The following is a 19,186-nucleotide window of genomic DNA, read 5'->3' on the forward strand; positions in this document are numbered from 1 at the left end:
TCCTTGTGCACTGTCAGTAGGAATATAAAATGGTTTGGCCACTATGGAAAACTCTATGGAGGCTTCTTTAAAAATTAAAACTGGAAACACCATACAATTCAATAATCCCCACTTCTGGGTACATATCCAAAAGAATTGAAATCAGAATCTTGAAACAGTATCTGCAATCCTGTGTTCACTGCAGCACTATTCACAACAGCCAAGACATGGAAAGGACCTAAATCTCCACCAATGGATGAATGGATGAAAACAATGTGGTAAACACATAATGGAATAGTACTCAGCCTTTAAAAAGAGGGAAATTCTGCTATATGTAACAACATGGACACACCTGGATGATGTTAAGCTAAATGACATAAGCCTGTCATAGGACGAATACTGCATGATTCCACTTACATGAGGTATCTAAAATAGTCAGGCTCGGAATCAGAGATTATGATGGTGGTTGCCAGGGACTGGAGGGAGAGGGTAATGGGGAGTTATTTTCAGTGACTGCAAAGTTTCAGTTATGCAAGTTGGATAAGTTTTAGTTTTCCAAAATGAATGTTGCACAAAATTATAATTATAGTTAACAATACTGTATCGTGCACTTAAAAATTTGGTTAAGAGAATGGATCTCCTGTTAAATATTATCACATACACACACACAACAGGACAAGAGGAAACTTGTGAAGGTGGTACGTAAGTTTATTACCTCGATTTTGATGATAGGTTCATGGATGTATGTATATACCCAAATTCATCACATTTTATACATTAAATACATGCAGTTTTTTTCATATAAAAATACATACACCTCAATAAAGTTGTTTTTAAAGAAAAAGATAGGGCAGGGTATTTATATTGTCTCAAAGTATCTTTCAACAAATTGCTTATTAATTTAAAGATAAAGTCTAAGCACTTTACTATTACTTCATCCATATTAAGATAAACCAGCAGCATGTCTCTCTTGACACAACACCACTTATGTCCTGTTCCTGTATGAATCTACTCATGAGGAAATATTACACATAACCAAACTGAGGGAGGGTCTACAAAATAATTGGCCTGTGCTCTAAAAGTGTCAAGGTCAAAAAGCACATGGAAAGGTTAAAGAACTGTTTCAGATGAAAAGACTAAGGAGACAGGATGACTACACACAATATGTCATTTTAGATTTGATCCTGGACTAGGAATAATATAACTTTCAAAGACATTATCAGAACAAGGCCAAAATTTGAATATGAACTGAGGATTAGATTAATATTTTATCAGTATTAAATTTCTTGATTTTAATAATAGTACTGTAGATGTGCAAGTGACAGATTAAAAAGTGTGTGCATTATACAATACACATTTCACTACTGTACTTACATAATAAAACTTAATATTTATATGCATATTTAATCATATATATGTATAGAAAGAGTGAGAGAGAGAATAATAAATGGAACAAAATAAATAATTGTTCATGGAGTTCCTTGCACTATTACTGCAACTTCAAAATTATATGAAATATTTTTTTAAAATTACAGTTCAAACTGTAACTTTTACATTGTATTGAAATCTTACACATTGAAAAGTCAACATATAATTGGCTTTTAATTATAAAATATAACCAGCATTGCCTTTAAACTTTATATCTTACAATAAACTTTATAATATAATTTGCTACATCAAAACCTCAAATCATTTTTCAGAAGTAAGGTAAAAAAACTTTTGGAGGATAACAACTGCATATTTTTTATGTTCATAGTGATTTAAAGACAAAACATCAGTATTAAATAAAATGAGTAATCTACAACCCCAAATGAGTTTTAAGCCCAATCAAAATGTTTCCCTTCAGACAAATTTCTCTCAGCTATTCGAGTAGAAATAGTCTTCCAACTCTTAATTCCTATGCCACTGTTTCTCTAACTTTCCTGGGACATATAAAACCTGTTATTATTTTCTTTCTCCAGAAATTTATACTTTCTAAGTGCTTCTGCCTAGAAATACTTCCTTCAAATTCTTCCCCCCTCTATTTCCGGCTTACTATCCAATCAGCGTGAGTGTGTTTTGCTTCTGGAAGCCTTTGTTGGGAACTGAGTCTGAAATAGATGTCCCTTGTCTAGCTGTCGAACATCCTTCCTTTCACTACTAAGGCATAATTGCAATAATTCTTGTACTTCTTTTGGACCACCATTAACTCTAACTTTTTTTTTTTTTGCTTTATTTGTGTTGAGGAAATAACTCATCATTGTATTCCATACATTTCTTTAATATTACCATGCATAAATTAGATTGGCAGTGATTAAATGACTATATTATACTTTTGCAAAATGCTACCTATGGATTTCAAGTTTGAGGAGAAATCTATTTCCTCCTTCTGTCCACTGAGAAAGCCTGCAAGCAATGACAATTCATTTGAAGTGGGCAAACCTAGCATCAAAATCTTGGCTTCTATATACCATTCTCTACTAAAAGGAATTTATTTAATCCATCATGTATCCATGCACGCTCATGCAATTATATAACTAATTTTTTCCTAGAGAATGTTTTCAGTACTTAACACTCAGCCTCTTTCTTGAATAAAACAAGGGAAAAAGAATGGAAAAGATACCTAACCCTTTGGGGTTTAGTGTGCTAAAAAAGTTCTGAGATACACAAGTTAAAGTTGGCATACTTTGGATCTGGACCAAAAAATTGTTTTTATTGGCTGTGGAAGATGGAATTTTAGACTATGTTGGGCCATACTATAATTGTGTTTGGAAATGCATAATGTGATGGGGAGCATTCAGCATGATTAAAAGACTGTGCGCGTGCTGGAAAGTGTTGTATTTTTTTCAGCACTTAAAGCTAATGCAGACAAATGACAATGCAGTTAATTTAAGACCATTTACTGAAGATATAGAAGATATAGATATTTGCCAAAGACAATGAGGAAAAATAAAGAAGCCTACTTCTAAATATAAGTATTAAGATCTCAACAGGATTCACAGAATGGGCTAAAGTCAGCTTTTTATTGGTATAAAAACAACAGTAAAGGAAATCTCTTAGAGTAAATAGTTTATGCCTTGAGCTATCTCCTCAAAACAAACATTCCATTTCCCATCTGACAAAGAATCAAATGACATTGTTTTGCTTCTAAACAGGATTATTTTTTCTAGGATCCATGAATGTTGGTGATTCCCTTCAGGAGAGATGAAACCTATAAATATTGTTTTAGGAAGCTGATCTGGGAGTTTAAGGGAAAATATTTTATGCCAATAAGAATCAAATTAGCTTCAATGTGAAAGCTATACAAAAGAGGAAAAGCTATACAAAAGAGGAAAATCTATAGCACAAGAATATATTTCAATCCTGTAGTCAATATTAAGATCCTAAATATTGTATAGCTCTTAATACCATTACTTAGATCAGTTTCTGCCGAAGGCAATAACAATTTAAACATTTCCTGTTTCATTCCTGCCCAGTATTGTTGTTTTTTCCATTATTGCAGCTCAAAAATACTTGGGCTGTTTTAAAGATTAGTGTGTTGGCATGAAACTGCACATGCCTTTTAAGAATATTTTCTTTAACCCTCAATCATGACTTAGTATTTTAAAATTCAATATGGTCAAGGGCCTCTAGCATCAAAACAAATTTCATGGAACCTTATTAGGAAATTAGTTATGATGGAAATGATAGCATGCTGGGACATAAATATTCAATATTTATCACCATTTAAAATGCTAATATGCAAGATAAAAGTACAAGTGTGACCCTACTTAAAATGCTAATATGCTAGATAAAAGTACAAATATGTTTTTCAATCCATTTCAGTTTAAATGATAGTTATGGCATCATGTTTACATCATCTCAGCTTTTTTTTACTATATTTTAAATATGATAGAATATTTAATATTTTATTTTAAGTATGATAAATATTTTAAATATGATAGAATAAATTCATTAAAAAGTAAAATAGCAATGATTTCTCAGGAATATTTTATGGTATCTTAACATACTGAGTGAAAGGCATGTTCCTAACCCTGCCTGGAGGAAGATGTGGACCATCCCACTGGGTTAAACAGTGTACCAGTGAAGTGAAAACCAAAGATTCAATTCACACAGGACAAAGATGAATTTGTCTTAGCCATTGATCACACAAAGGCATGCTGTTTAATACAATGAAATCAAGTCGGAGGGTGGAGGGAAATGTTATTGTCATCAAGCATTTATGAAATTAAGCCCAGTCGCCTGTTTGGGTCAGGTATGGTTACTACAACATACCTTAAACGAGACTAGTAAGTCTGAAACATCAGATTTAAGAACTGACGACAGATTATTTGCTGCAATGCAGAGTAATTATTCAGATTGACAATTCACTTTGCAAATGGAAAAGTAAGAGAAAATGAGAATTTTAAAATTTACTCATTTTGTCATTTGGGTATTCACTGGTCTACATAATACCTGTGAAATGTTTAGTTCAGATAATTAAATATTACTTCTATGTATCCTTAAATCATAACCTTCTTTGGTATCAAAGAGCATGAAATCTCTGAAATGGCCGAATCTGGTTAGAAAGCTAGTTCCTCTTCTAACAAGGAGTGTGGTCTTTGGAAAGTTACTTAAAATATTTAGGCTCCAATTTCCTCATCTGTAAAGAAGGGCTAATAGTTATGACCAATTCATGTAATTTTTGTGTTTTTTAAATGAGGCAATATGTAGAGAACATTCAGACAAATACCTGATTCATGGTAAATCTGCGCAAAATGTTTTGTTTTGTTTTGTTTTAAGATTTTTATATATTTGAGAGAGAGAGCATGAGCAGGGGAAGAGGGAGAGGGAGAGGAAGGAGCAGACTCCCCACTCAGTAGGGAGCCTGGATCCCAGGACCTTGAGATCATGACCTGAGCATAAGGCAAACGCTTGACCGACTGAGCCACCCAGGCACCCCAAATATTTTGTTTTTAACTTTATTCTGCACACTAACCTTTAGGATTACACTTATAATTGGTTAGGTTCAGGACAACCTTTGGAAAAATGCTTACTACCTTAAGGATTTTTCACTGTAGCTCCTAATTGCTGAATGAATCATGATTTTCATGGATACACCTGTGCACATGTGCATACGCCACCCCTCATCAAGCCCTCTCATCCACTGCTTTATTGAGCATTGCTTTTTTCCCCCAAGTAATAAAAATTAATGAAGTTATATATCTTTTCTCCTATTAATCTGCTTGCTGTGAGTTTATTTCAGAGACCCAGCTATGGAACCTAGGAGGGTAGAAGGTGTCTTTCTGCCCCTACAGTACATACACATGGATATGCTTTGTTCATATTTTATGTATCGCTTTTTATTACAAGGTGCCTCCCCCTCATAAATTTTAGTATTCTTCATTACCAAATATTCCTAAATAATGTTGCACTTAGGTTTGACATCCTATTATCTCATGTCACCTATGAGTAATAATTTCCAAGTGGGTGAAAGAGAGACACAGCCTTCTAAGGAGACTATCAGATTCAGCCTGGACCTTTTAGAGACTGCAGACATACACCTGCCTCCGTACTCCCACCTTCCACCCCACCCCCGCCACAGGCTTCTTCTTGTTCCCATCAGATTCCACAACTCTCACCGACCCTCCTTAGCCCCAGTTCAGTTCACAAAAAGTCCTCTTTATTAATAGAAGTGTATACCACAAGCAGAGAAGAAGAGAAGATGCATGCTGAAGACCATCACCACATAAGTGTCCTCATACTTCCCAAAGACTAGTAATTTGTGCAGGCCTGAGACTAAAGGACAGATTCTATGAGGCACCCAAAACCTACTCTGTAAGGGTCAGCTTATAGGCCATCTGTTCAATGATGTTTTCCCTGGTGCCTCATACTTACCACATACCTTACCTATACTTTCTTATGGCATGACTAACTACTACGTATCATAGTTCTTAAGGTCATGAGATCTTCCCTAGCAGACTTTTGTGGATTGTTGATAATAAGTGGTTGATGAATAGATGGATAAATAAATGAATGAATATCAAGATCAACCTTTGAATCAGGTCTAAACTGCTAGACTACCTTGTGCTTCAGATCTTTGCCCATATTCCATTATAAAGACGTTTGCTGATGAGGCATTGACACTGGACAATTTTTGATATTATGGGGCTGGAACACAAGCTTGTCTTGGAGTTCTGGCTTTATCTCCTTTGCTATGAAGCTCTTGTTCCATGTCCCTGGTTGTCACTGCTGTTTTCCAAGATCCCAGGCATACCACCATATGACCTGAAGTTGCATTTTAGCATTTTCACACTAGAGTAAGAGCTCAGTGACTCTTCTAATTATGCAAATCCTTTGCTTTCCTAACATTTCAAGCTCCTAACACTCATGCTTGGCACATTGGGTATGCCCAGTAACTTTTGATATTCTTCCTTCCTTTCTTATTTTAAACCATTTGAACCATGTTGGAACATATGTTTCAAATAAAAATTATAAAACTACATGATTTCTCTAATTCTATCATTTAGATTGTTTTCATTTAAGACAGAAAATTTAGAGTTACCTTCGAATTATTCTTTCCAACTTAAGAATTTCCCTCATTGAAGTCTGATTTATAGGCACCCTGAAACTCTACAATTGTTAAGCACATGTGACTTTTTAAGACCCAGCAAAAATTATGGACCATTCTGCTGTGAAAATTGTAAAGAATCTCAGATATTTAGAACTGAAAGAAAAAACTTCAAAGGCATTCCAAAACAGCTCTCTGTTCTTTTCACATAACATCCAAAAAAACTATCACCCACTGCTAATGACTGTGCATGCCAGCCAATTTTCATCTACCAGCAAATGTATTCACTTACAGTTCCTTTCAACAGAGTTCTAAGTCTAATTTAGTGTGGTTTAATGGCTGAAGTCAAAATGACTTTTTTACTTGGAAGCAGTTTGCCCTACAGAGTTGCATAATCTACTCTGATTCCATTCAATGGCAGGTACAAACATGAATTACGGTGGTAGTATGGAAAGGTACTTTCGAGATCATCTAGGTCAGACCCTGTATTTTCGTCTGAGGAAACTGAGGCCACAAAACTGAATAAAATAGTACTCTTTCCCTCTCATCCACAAATCTGAAGTTAATTTTTCTCTGTATTTTTACATATACTTTAAAATTTAAAATAAATAACTATCGGGGCTCCTTGGTGGCTCAGTTGGTTGAGTCTGCCTTCTGCTCAGGTCATGATTCTGGGGTCCAGGGATCAAGCACCATGTTAGGCTCCCTCCTGAACTGGGGGTCTTCTCCCTCTCCTTCTGCCCCTCTACCTGCTCCTTCTCTCAAATAAATAAACAAAATATTTTCTAAAATAAAATAAAATAAATAACATTTGGAGGTTGATAGATTATACTATCCATAGGAATACACACACACACACACACACACACACACACACATACATACATACATACACACACACACACACCAGGAATTCTAAGATCTTCTTAAGATACTAGCATCGTCAGCCCTTATAATAAAACTGTGGATAAAAAGTGTCACTCTGTGACAATATACCCAAAAATCGAAGCGCCCCTGCCAAATATTTAGGTTGAGTCCGAAAAAACATAACCCCTAACCAAAAAAAAAAAGCATATAAAAGATCATCAACTTAACTTTAGCCCCACCACACACACAAATTAAATGAAAAATGCATTCAATACCATTAATAGTGAAGAGAATAGGAAAAAAAAGAACACCTCCCTCCTTGTATTATGTCTACTTTACTCCCTTCAGCAAAGAAGGGTCTTTAAGGTTTAAATATTGCCAACAGTAATGTAAGTTGAAAAAAGAAAGTGTACCTGTTCCAGTTTTATACCATCCAGATTTATTTTCTACACTCGCTTAGGGGCACTCAACACTCACTCTTTGAAATCTTCATTTCTATTCCTAAGCAGAATCATAAAGCACAAATATTCATAAAATCTAATGTGAAAAAGACCTGGGTTTGAATATGGTTTTGCCACTTGTTAGCTATTTGATCTTGGATAATCTTCTTATCTCTATGCTTCAGTTTCCACATGTATAAAATAGACTTCAGAATAATAGCTCCTTTATGGGATTGTCCTAGTAAGTGGAATCATAGTAGATATTGACAACTCTATAGTATATGTAGCATTTACGGTTTTTAAAAATGTTTACATTTCAGCCATTAAATAACTCTAAAGTAAACCAATTTAGATGATCCATTTAAAGCATTTATAATACGAATTCCCAAATAAAACATGTTAGCTAAAATTCTGTTTACCTCATAGGGCTGTTGTCAAGATTAATAAGATAATATAAATATACAAATTTCTGAGCACAGTTACCTGGCACATAATAAGACCTCAATAAATACTGGCTTTCCATTAGCATCCTTATTATTATCATTGACATTACTTTTAATTACTCCTACTGCCAACTGCCTTCTCTTCTCTTTTCCCCCATCAAAGGAAATGAGAACATCCTCAAACAGATATCATGTCTTCAAAAGACAGTGGCACTCACAAAAATTTAGTAACTAGAGAAAATGATGGAATGGACAAAGGAAAAAAATAGCAGAAATGGGGACATAAAGTGAGAAACTGAATCAGAAAGTTTCCAGTTGGAGAAACAAGCTAGGAAATCTTCCTTGAATGGAATTCAAGACTGGCCAATTTATGACTCCACCTCAGTTCCTATGCCTCTATTAGGGGCCAAAAAAATCATTCTGAAATGTATTGTGCACTCTTCGCCTTACAAAAGGAATCATCAGTGGGCATTTGCTCTTCTTTCAGAGTATTTACCCACATAAGTGAAGATACTGGCTCATGGCATGAAACAATATACCAATGACATCAGGTTAGCTCTCAAAAAAATGTTTTAAAATAAACAACATTACTAGGGACATGAAAATCCCCTGCACTATGATTAAATCAAAAACTGGTTAAGATCAATTCAGGCTCATTCCTTTTAAGGCTATTGTTTTGTTTTTCAAATTTCCAAGGATCCTCACTTTGGAAATTATAATTTATTCATCAAAGAGATGTTACATTAACATTACAGTATGTGAACCAATAGCTTTTCATTATGTATAAAAAATGCAAAACACAAAAAATAAAAATTGCTTACATTTGTAAAAACTTCTGCATCTTAACTATAAAAGGGGGAAAAATAGATATCTGCAGCTGGCACTGTTTCATGTACCAGTTTCGGAAAACAATAGAGAATGTCAAAAGTATAAGAATTACCATATGCTAGTGCTTTTGCTCTGACAAATTATTCACAAATAACTTATGCTTGTATTCTGTAATTCACACTGAAGTTAATAAAAGTTGGATCCCTAATCACATTCAAATGATCAATATTATATAAATATGTGCTTGAAAGATCTTTTTCTCTTTATAAAAAGTATTTTAAATTTAGAAATATAGAGAAATATATTAGCATATATACAGAAATATGTATGTGCAAAGGCATAAATACATACTCTTCCCAAATATATTTTTGTTATTAACTGGCACCATCAGAGAAGAGTATATCTTATTTCTTCAAGTCACTGAGGCTTGATTCCTTAAAAATGTTTAACCATTTAAAAAAAAATCATTCTGAAATGTATTGTGCACTCTTCGCCTTACAAAAGGAATCATCAGTGGGCATTTTGCTCTTCTTTCAAGACATGATCAAGGACTGAGGTCACCTGACAATGTGAACTCAGTATAGAGTCTATCCTCTGGTTGCTTAAACTCCTGATAGTACAAAAAATACAGAAAGAGATCAAGGATAATAGAGTAATGTGGTGCTGCTGTCTCCACTGCCCCCTCAAAGCTACCTTATTATTTTTTTTAACCACACGCAGAATATTTACTCTCTCCTGACCTCTTCATTGCCTTATCATCCTTACTACTTGTCCTCTGTACTGCTTTCCTTCAAGTATTTCTCTTTCTCTCATTCAACATTCAGTGCCAACTGTGAGCTAGAACCTCTGCTGGGCCCTAATTACAAAGACATATTCAGCCCTTACAAAGATTAAATTCCTGCCTCTTTTGCATATGTTCTTGGAGTTTTGTGGTGTTATTTTTTTTTTAATGATTCTCCAGGTTAACTTCTAGCAAGTGTGATTCTAAAAATGTGATATTTCTATTTAAAAATTTATTTATGATTTGGTTGGGCAAAGTAAAATTTAGGCTCCATTAAGTTCAAGCCAAAATTCTCATACATTTCCCTACTGATAAAGAAAACACTCATCTATAAAGCACCAGTATTAACAAATAAACACAACCTAGGAGTACGTGCTTTTGATATTTTTTTTAAATACTAGTTACAACAAATAGCTTGCATGAAAACCTAAGGGGGATGCTGTCTATCTTACCTTGAAATAATGTGTAGTAGTACTGGTACAATGGAAGATGAACAGACAAGATGATCAATCAAGTATGGAAAGACTTCGCTGAATCAAAGATTTTGGGTCTAATCCCCCAGTTAGAGGCAAGCTTCCCAAGAAAGGCTTTCAACAATTAAAAATAGGAATATTTTTATTCACTTCGTTTAGTCAACCAAATTTTATTCAGTGCGTACCCTGAATATTACACAACAGGTATAAAATAAGAATCGTAAAAATAAAGCAGCAGTATAAGGCGATAGAGTGATGGGTGGTATTTTATATCTGGCACTAATTTAACCTTTATAAGTGCGCTCTAAACAAATAAAGGGGGTTCAGAGTCTTACATTAAAATGAGAAAATTTAGGCTCAGAGAGAATAACAGGAAGTAATAAATTCAGGAAAAGTCTTAGAATTCCCAACTCAGTTTTGTACTCATTTTATTTCCCCATCCGACTCCAATCCTGAGAAATTATGCTTAAAGAGCTTTTCTTAACAAAGCAAATGTGGGGGAAGCCAGAACTGAAGTGTAGGCAAGCACTTTCTAAAAACACTAGAAAGCAAAAACAACATCATAAATTTGCACTAATTAAAATGATGCTAAGTGTTCTCATCGCACAGACAAGTGTGCTAGCCCACTTTCCTATTCAGTCATGGTCCAAAGTCTGAGCTATCATATTCTTAAGATCACTCTTTACACTTGATATCTTCCCTCTTTTTCTGCTTTTATGCAATCTAGTAAAAAAACACTTCACATAAACATAAATATGTTTGCAATCTTTTCCCTGAACTCTTTTGTTTTTAATACATTTGGTTTTTCAATATTTTTATTCATCCCTAAATTGAACAATACATATACCTATTATTTGCTATTAAATTATTTTTCCCAGCTTTATCGAGGCATAGTTGGCAAGTAAAATTGTAAGATATTTAAAGTTTGCAATGCAATGATTTGATATATGTATATACTATGAAAGCATTCCTCCTATCAAGTCAATTACCACATTTATCACGTCATATGTTTTACCTTTTGGTGGGGAGAGGTGGTGAAAATATTTAAGTTCTCCTCTCTTACAAAATTTTAATTATAATACGTAGTGTTTCTCTCTATGGTCACCAAGTTATACATTAGATCCTCAGACCTTATTCAGCATATAACTGAAAATTTATAACCTTTTACCAACCTCTCCCTATTTTTCCCTCCCGCCCTTACCCTCCAGATCCTGGAAACCATTTTTCTACTCTGTTTCTAAGAATTTGATTTTTTTTTTTACTTCTATAAATGAGTGATACCATGCAGCATTTGTCTTTCCCATCTGGCTTATTTCACTTATATTTGCTATTAAATTAACCCCAACAAACATGTGGAGGTTCCCTATGTAAATTCTCAATATATAGTTAATGGAAGTTTGAAATCACAAAACCAAGGACAAAAGTCCTAGTACTATACTAAATCCTTAACTTCCTAAGAAAAGAGCTGAAAGATCCTCTGTAAGATAATCTCTCAGAGAAGGGAATGTTATAATCATTTCCCCTTGGAAAGATTCTTCCCAGTGCACATTGGAAGGAAGGTAGGTGACCATGAAAATTTCCTTCGTTACCGATGGCACACTCTAAAGGTCTCTCCCCTTCTTATTCTATCAAATCATGTTTTTTTGTTTGTTTGTTTTGTCTTGTATTTCCTGTTTATTTATGTCAAGTCAAATTTGATCAGAAAAGGAATTTACTAGAAGGATCCTAGGTAGCTGGACTCACCCTACAACTCATCTCTAACTATCCAATACTGTCAAAAACTCCAAAAATTGAACTTGGCCAAAAATATCCATTTGGCTCATCTTGGGTCCCTAAAGAAATAATGCTTTTGGGGAGAAGAGAGATAGACTGTTTGGCTAACTTTGGCTTGCATAATGGGAGATACAACTCTTTTACTAAAATTCTATGGGAAATTCTACAAAAGAGGTTGGATGTAAGCAGAAAAATTAAAAACTTTATAAATCCTAGCAAATACCTACTGTAGCATATATTTTTGCTCAAAACTCTGAGCTTCTAGAGAACAAGTCTTCCCCATTGTGCCTAGAACCATATGTGACACAAAAAGTGCTCAATAAATACTTGGTCTCAGCACACTCTTCAACTTTAATGTCAAAGAACTAAATGCTAAGTCTCCTCATTCTCCATTCACTGACAAGTACCAAGTCATCTTTTATTCCTTCTTCTTCTTCACTCTGATTATTTAGTTGGTGACCACATCCATTGACATGTTTTCCTTTAACATTTTTCCTCCTCATTCCAGTCCATCTCCCAACCTACCACCAGAGTGATCTTCCTAAAATAAAAATCTGCCTAAAATCCATCATAAATAGCTACTAACTACTAAAGATTGCCTATATCAAAGACACAAGATGATATCTCACACTTGATGTTTTAACTCACAGCTCTTCCTTCCCACAATCCCATCGGCCTTGCCTGTGACATGTGCACATTCATCTCCTGAGTTTAAGCTTCACTTTATTTTTTTTAAAAGATTTTATTTATTATTTATGAGACACAGAGAGAGAGAGATGCATAGACACAGGCAGAGGGAGAAGCAGGCTCCATGCAGGGAGCCCAATGTGGGACTCGATCCCGGGTCTCCAGGATCGCACTCCAGGCTGCAGGCTGCTCTAAACCCCTAAACCACCAGGGCTGCCCTAAGCTTCACTTTCTTAATTAATGTCACTTTCCCATACACACCCTGTCTCATCTTCCACTTAAGAACAGTAAAATTCCTCTGATCTCATAGAATTTTAAAGCCTGTAGTAGTCAATTAGCCAAAAATACTGGCTAAAGTATGAAAGCATTAAGTAATAATTAACTTTTTAACTTAAAGTTTATGAAAATGCATTCATTGGCCAAGCAGTTGATGTAGGAACAAAGCTTTTTCTTTACATAGGAGTCTGCTGATTGGAGGAGCTTCAATTCACCTTTCTAGAACTAACCAAATTCAAAATGCCTCTCTGTGATTCTTTTTTTTTTTTTTTTGAAGGTTAAACTTTTATTCAGCAAGGCTCAAACAATTACATGCTAATTTCCAGCTAGGTTGCACCAAAAATGACTTAAAAATTTCCTTTTGGGGGGATCCCTGGGTGGCTCAGCAGTTTAGTGCCTGCCTTCGGCCCACGGTGTAATCCTGGAGTTCTGGGATTGAGTCCCGCATCGGGGTCCCTGCATGGAGCCTGCTTCTTCCTCGCTCTCTGCCTGTCTCTGCCGCCCCCCCAAGTCTCTCATGAATAAATAAAAGCCTTCAAAAAAATTCCTTTTAAAATAAATAAATAAAAATTTTCTTTTGATATCCCTGAAGAACTGGATTCCTGTTATATAAAAGCTTTGTTCTTTCTTTAGACCTACAAAGAAGTATGTACACTTGACTTCACCAAATGATTTATTCCCTTTTCCCACATTTAGAAATCTCTTATGATCCCTCAGACAGTTCTTTCTGAGGAACTCTTCTGAGGAGCAAGCTTCCTCCTTTCCCCCAGCCAGCCCCAGTGGGTTCACCTTTACAGGCTGTCTGTGATTCTTTGACATGGAATGAGAATTTAAGACATCTGCAAAACAAACTAAGCTCAAAATCTTACTAGTTTCATTTAGTTTTCTTACAAACTCTTGTTCTTATTCATTTTAAATTAGATACCTTTTTTATATGACTTTTTATGAGGCTTCTCAAAATATTAAACTTAGTTTTTGTATATATGATAACTTTCTTTTCATACTCATATTTTATTAGTTTATTTAATATTTAATTAGCTTGTGTAATTACTACATAAAATTACAACTGCCTTAAACAAGTTTGGGAAGAATCACAGCAGATTCTTGGCAAGCATACTGTTCAAATGGTGGGAGCAGAGGGCACTGGACGAGCCAGAGATTAGCTATTAGCTACAAGGGCTCCACAGACCTTCAGTACACTGTGTGTTGCAAGGAACAAAACTGAGCTCAAATGACTTAGAGAAAAATAGGAAATGTGCAGGCCAATAACATGAAGATTCAGTGCTAGTGCTTCCTTCAGCTGTGATTGGATGCAGTTATTGAAATAATGTCATCAAGAGTTGGTTTCTCTGCGTGTCTCAGCTGTGCTTTCCTCTGGGAGTAAACTTCCTCCTCAGGGTGGATCTCTTGGCTAGCAAAAAGGCAGCATGGCTCTGACCCTTTGTTTTTGCACTCCTACATTCAGCAGAAGGAAGACCCCATCTAGTTTTTCCCAGAAGCTCCAAAAATAGTCTCTTGTATCTTATACTTCTAACTGGGTCACATGCCCATCTCTGAACCAGTCCCGTGACTGGGAAGGTAGACTATTTATTGGATTAAGCCCATAGAGGCTCCCCTTACCTTGCTGTCCAATGTTGGGAATAAGATCAGTTCCATCAACTAATGATAATGGAGGAGGGCGGCTTTCAAAAGAAATTTGCGCCTCTTATTAAAAGAAAGAAATTGCACTCTGGCAACTTGAAACCCAAAATCTTGGGGTTTAGCATTCTATCAGGGTTAGGCTTGAATATGGAGAGTGACAATTGACAAGAAGTGGCCTCAGCCAGACTTAACCTAATCAATCTGTGCATGAGGAGGAGAACAAGGGGTAGTAGGGCATAGCTCTTACCTTTTAGGATTAGTACTTCTGCCAAATTTTCCCAGACACTGACTAATCTAGGGGGAGGAGGAGGGAAAAGAGACAGATAGGGAGTTGCACAGGCAGGAGTGGAGAGTCGTACAAACATTTACCCTTCCCAGCACAAAATTTTTGGATTATTTTTCTCTGATTTTTTTAAATTAAAAATTAAAATACCAGGATTTTGAAATATTTTTAATTTGTTAAAATTTTTAGATAAAAAGAATAATAGATTATCATGTTTTCTTTAATCAAGACTTTATATTTTACAGCAATTTAAAATTCAATTTTAAATTCAAGTAAAATTTAGAAGAAGGCACAGATATTTCCCAAATATTCCCTACACCTATGTATACACGGCCTCCCCCATTGTCAATATCCCCCACTAACGTGGGTCATTTTCTTTTTTTTTTTTAAAGATTTATTTATTTATTTATTTATTTATTTATTTATTTATTTATTTATTTATGATACACAGAGAGAGAAGCAGAGACAGAGGCAGAGGGAGAAGCAGGCTCCATGCCAGAAGCCGGATGTGGGACTTGATCCCAGTACTCCAGGATCGCACCCTGGGCCAAAGGCAGGCGCCAAACCGCTGAGCCCCCCAGGGATCCCCGGATGATTTTCTTATAATTGATGAACCATAGTTTACATTAAGGTTCACTTTTGGTGTTTTTCATCCTATGGGTTTGGCTAAATGTATAATTTGTATCCATCCTTACGGTCTGATAACAGTATTTTCACTGCCCCAAAAGTCCTCTATTCTCTGCCTACCCATCCCTCCCTCTCAACTTTAACAACCACTGATCTTTCTACTTTTCCCATAGTTTTACCTTTTCTAGAATGTCATATAATTGGAATAATAGAGTATTCGGCCTTTCAGATGGGTTTCTTTCATTTTGTAATAGGCATATGAGATTTCTCCATGTTTTTTCATGGCTTAATAGCTCATATCTTTTTAGGGATGAACAATATTTCATTATTTGGATGTACTACGCTTTATCCATTCAACCATTTTTCTACAATATATTTAATATCTGTGAGCTTCAAATAAGTTGTTAAGTATGTTTTTCCTATAACTAATTTTCTGGATCTTATTAATACAATAACCCAAAATCTAATAATCTCAGTATCTCAAAAAATATCATTTAAAAAAACGAAATTATAAAACTAACCTATATTTCATCCCTATAAATCCTCTAGCAGTCACAGCACACACACACAAAATGCTATGCACATTTTATCCCTTGGCCTTTAACCTTTAGATACAAGAACCAAATCCACTCTGATTTAGCTCCTTTTTGTGAAAGAAGAGGATATTTAGGTTGCATTGTATTCAACAAGAAAAGAAGCCACCAGCTGGCATTTTGATAGCCTCAAATAACATAAGAAAGGGATTGTAGAAGACATACTTTTATTTTCTTCTGGCAAGGAGAAGCAGGAACAATTCAAGCATCTTCCCACTCACATACTGCTCTATATAAGGAAGAAAAAGTACATTTCATAAGGCAAAAGTTTTGTTTTGTTAATATTAAGGAATATGTAAAAGATAATGTCCTAGTCCCTATAGAGTTCAAATAATATGCAAAATATGAACAATCTATTAAAAATTCATAGTTAATTTTCAAAATCACAGCCAAGCACAAGCTGAAGAAAAGCAAAGGCATGAAATCACACTTCAGATTCACTCAGGACTGCCAAGGAACACTTCAAGGAGCTCATGGTAACTGAGCTATCTCCTGGCAAGGAAACCCTTGGCAAGGACACCAAGCTAGTGATGACGAGGAAAGAACTGCTTCTATGCCAGCCCAACCTCTCACTTTATCTGTTTGGTATGTGAATAGGAGTTCAGAGCCATGGTGATGGCTAGGCTGCCTCTACCAAAGTTCCTTCTCCATTCCTGATCTACCTATACCACACAAGACCAACAAAAGCCAGAACTCCCAAGACTTGTTAGGGTTTTCTTAAGGCTGCTGGGATCACAGATACTGAAAGAATTTCTCACCCCTTTGAACTTTGAGTGGTTATTCCAAAACTAAAGTTATAAAACTAAATTTTCTATTTGCTTTTACAAAGAAAGGCTCTCGTGTTAGAAATGCACCATTAGAGGAGAACCTATCATTTTCATTTCCAGTGATTTAAAAGAAAAAAAACAGAAGACAATGAGCCTCTACCTGGAACAGTTTAAGAACAGTACTGAGACTGAAGATTGTATTTAGCAGAAGACTTATAAGGGCTTCCTTGAATCTAAGAAATTCTGGAGAGAGAGAGTTGGGAGGAAGGAGAAAGTTGTGACAAATCATTTAGTTATTGTGAAGCCACTTGAGCTTGTAAATCCATTAAGTATTTAAGAATACTTTTGAGTTTGCTCACTTCCCTTTTAATCAAATAGCAAAAATGCTTGTAAAGGTGAATACTCCTATTTTCCACAGATATGACTTCCTTCGAGTCATAGTCAGTTATTAAAGAAACAACAAATTTCCATTCAGTTCAAAAGATGCACAATGTTCAGAACAACTAGGTAGGATATGAAGCAAAAGGAGCCAATTATTTTTAAAGCTAAACTTAAAAATAATTTAATGATACAGAAATACCATATTCAGAACCACTCTTCGCATTCAGAGTATAACAAGTTTTTTTTTTCGTAAAAATGACACTTAAAAGGAAAACAATGTAAAGACCAAACTTTATTAACCTCCAAAAATATCAAGCTCTTCTCCATTTTTCTAGTTTGTTATTGTCTTTTGAATCTTCATACAGGTACTGAAAGAACTGAAATGGCATTCTGGATATAAAAGGAAAAGCTATTTGCTTTCATATCCTAGGCTTTCATAAAAGGTTAATTTATTTTGAGGAAGCTATAAGGCCAAGTTCTTTCTCCTGCATCCAGTGTTGTGAACCAGTTAAATTCTAATTCTTCAACACCTGAAGTAATATCTCTCAGTAGGGCCTTTTTTTGGCCATTTTATGTAAAGCAGACCCATCAGCTTACTTCCTATCTTATAGGTATTTCCCATTCTATTCTTTATTTCCTTCAAGTCATTTACCGTTTTAGGGAATCATTCTGATTAATTGCTAGTTTTCTAATACCTCTCTTCACCAACCAGAAAGAAAGCACCATTTTACATGGACCCTTCTGCCTTCACCTGTGCATTCCTCCTACTAAGCACAAAAACTGATACATGGAGAGCACTTGGAAAATACCATGACTGAATCTTTAATTAAAGAGTGAGACTGAAGGATTACTAAAAAAAAAAAAAATAGTAAATGTGTGTACTTTGATTCTACTTCTTATTTTTGTTTCATTTTTCTTCGAGAATTATCTTGGATTGCTTAATTTGGCATGACCTCGGTTTCTTTGGATTAATTTAAGATAGTAATAAAGAATAAATGATAGCTACAGGAAGGGATAGTGCCTTTAGTTCATAAAGATTCCACTAGTAATAATTTATCAGGAACTTGGCCCCATCAGATATTTCAAATTTAGCCTAAAGTTTATTCATCAAATCCTAGTAGAGTAACCAGTTTTGCATTTAGCCAAATACACTGTAAATGTCTGTATCTAAGAATCTTTTCATCTTTCCTTTCCAATAAAATGCTATAGAATTGGAATTCGAGTAACTAAAGTATATTTTGATTAAAAAATTTGAAGCAGGGTCTCAAAAACTTTTGGGGTGCCTGGGTGGCTCAGTCGGTTAAGTACCTGCCTTCAGCTCAGGTCATGATCCTGGAGTGCCAGGATCAAGCCCCACATCAGGCTCCCTGCTCAGAGGGGAGTCAGCTTCTCCAGCTCCCTCTGCAATTTCCCCCACTTGTGTTCTCTGGCTTGCTCTAGCTCTCTCTCTCAAATAAATAAATAAAATTTAAAAAAACTTTTAATTGCTTATATGATACATTGAGAAGGTGTGTAATTCCTAAGAAATCACAGGAATTACAAGTATTTTTTTTAAAGTTGAAAATAGATCTTCAGTTGAGAAAGCATTTCTTTCATTCTATCTTTTGTCAGTATGATGGTTGGGAATAGCATCACCTAAATTACTTCATGAACATTAACCTTAAAACCAGTTTTATGCAATTTAAAACAATAATTTTTATCCTCATTAAACACATACATATATTCTGGTTTCATGTTTCCTGAATGGTGTTATCCACAGGCAAATACAGAAGCTATTCCTAACTATTCCCAAAATTAAGATTATTATTCTCTTTTAAA

At 35.1% G+C, this 19,186-nt stretch overlaps 1 protein-coding gene and 1 pseudogene across 4 annotated transcripts in view; both read right to left on the bottom strand.

The window, feature by feature from the left end:
• PDE1A (phosphodiesterase 1A) overlaps positions 1 to 19,186 on the bottom strand; it is a 320,756-nt gene that overhangs the window by 254,143 nt on the left and 47,427 nt on the right. The gene's annotated exons all lie outside the window — the stretch shown is intronic.
• LOC121472415 lies at positions 13,785 to 13,923 on the bottom strand (annotated as a pseudogene).

This window comes from Vulpes lagopus, chromosome 11, assembly GCF_018345385.1.
Source record: "Vulpes lagopus strain Blue_001 chromosome 11, ASM1834538v1, whole genome shotgun sequence".
Lineage (NCBI taxonomy): Eukaryota > Metazoa > Chordata > Mammalia > Carnivora > Canidae > Vulpes > Vulpes lagopus.